Source organism: Monopterus albus, unplaced genomic scaffold, assembly GCF_001952655.1.
Source record: "Monopterus albus unplaced genomic scaffold, M_albus_1.0 scaffold388.1, whole genome shotgun sequence".
Lineage (NCBI taxonomy): Eukaryota > Metazoa > Chordata > Actinopteri > Synbranchiformes > Synbranchidae > Monopterus > Monopterus albus.
Window position 1 is genome coordinate 319,645 of NW_018128268.1, and position 1,346 is coordinate 320,990.

A 1,346-nucleotide genomic window follows, 5' to 3' on the forward strand; every position below is an offset into this window, starting at 1 on the left:
ATGGGTCTTGCACTGGGGAGAGGTTTCCGTCGGGCCACTCTGCCATAAAGCCCCGACTGGTGGAGGGCTGCAGTGATGGTTGACTTTCTACACCTTTCTCCCATCTCCCGACTGCATCTCTGGAGCTCAGCCACAGTCATCTTTGGGTTCTTCTGTACCTCTCTCACCAAGGCTCTTCTCCCCCGATAGCTCAGTTTGGCCGGAGGGCCAACTCTAGGAAGGGTTCTGGTCATCCCAAACGTCTTCCATTTAAGGATTATGGAGGCCACTGTGCTCTTAGGAACCTTAAGTGCAGCAGAAATTGTTTTTGTAACCTTGGCCAGATCTGTGCCTTGTATTGGTTGCGGTCGAGCTTGTGTGACTATATGTAATAATAACGGTTCTCACCTCGTGTAATAATAACGTTTTCAACTCAGTTCCGGACTGCGTGCTGCTTCAATACTCTGAAGACTCCAACGCCGTGCCCCAAGAAGAATTTTCAACTGAATACAATTCGGTAGACAGCGGGGAACAACAGAATCAGGACACGGCTGAGCCTCAACGAGCCCTGGAACAGCAGCAGTGCCAGCAAGCGCCCCCTCAGCCAAAGGAAGAAAACCCCCGGCGGGCAAAAGTCCAGCGTCCTTCTTCTTCAGCTTCCTCCTCTTCTCCCTATTCATACGGTAATGCTATTTCACCCAGCCTTTATTATTATTTTTAAAAACGTGATGTATTCAACACCACCCTGGTCGTAATCCTCCTTCTTTATACCCAATCCATTAAATTCACGTACTCGGAGGAGGAGGCCTAAAGCAAGGCGCAGATGTGAATGTTGTTCAGGTGGAGACAGCGCCCGGTTCATAGCGGACACTAGGTGCCACCTACGGAATTCAGAAACAAAACAGAAATACAGAAACTGAGAGAGGGCAGAGACACAGGCAGATGGTGTCCAAATCCAATAGCAGGTAATGAGCTCAGGAGTCAAAACCAGATGAGACCAGCAATTTACAGCACTAACAAGGGCAAGGCAGAACAGGCAGATTACAGGACGGTAACAGCTAATGTTGTTCTCACTGTCTGTAGCCACACCATATTTCTCCCATGTGTCCAGCTTGTCCTTCTGTGATGTACTGTCCATAATTTTGTATTAACCACCAGCTATTAGGTTCTCCAGTTTGACACACCGACACCTACATTGATGTCTGAGTGACACCCTATTGGCTGGATGTAAGTTGAGGGGTCAAAGGATGTGCCATAGGCCTTCACAATAACTATATCAGTTATTTGGGCTTGATAAAATTTATATTGGATTAGATGTTTAAAGAAGATGCACCTTTATTATTTATTTTTAATTATGTTTCTTTCAC

General features: G+C 46.7%; 1 protein-coding gene across 4 annotated transcripts in view; it reads left to right on the forward strand.

Moving 5' to 3' along the window:
- ldlrad2 (low density lipoprotein receptor class A domain containing 2) overlaps window positions 1-1,346 on the forward strand; it is a 40,854-nt gene that overhangs the window by 26,415 nt on the left and 13,093 nt on the right. The window lies entirely within an intron of this gene.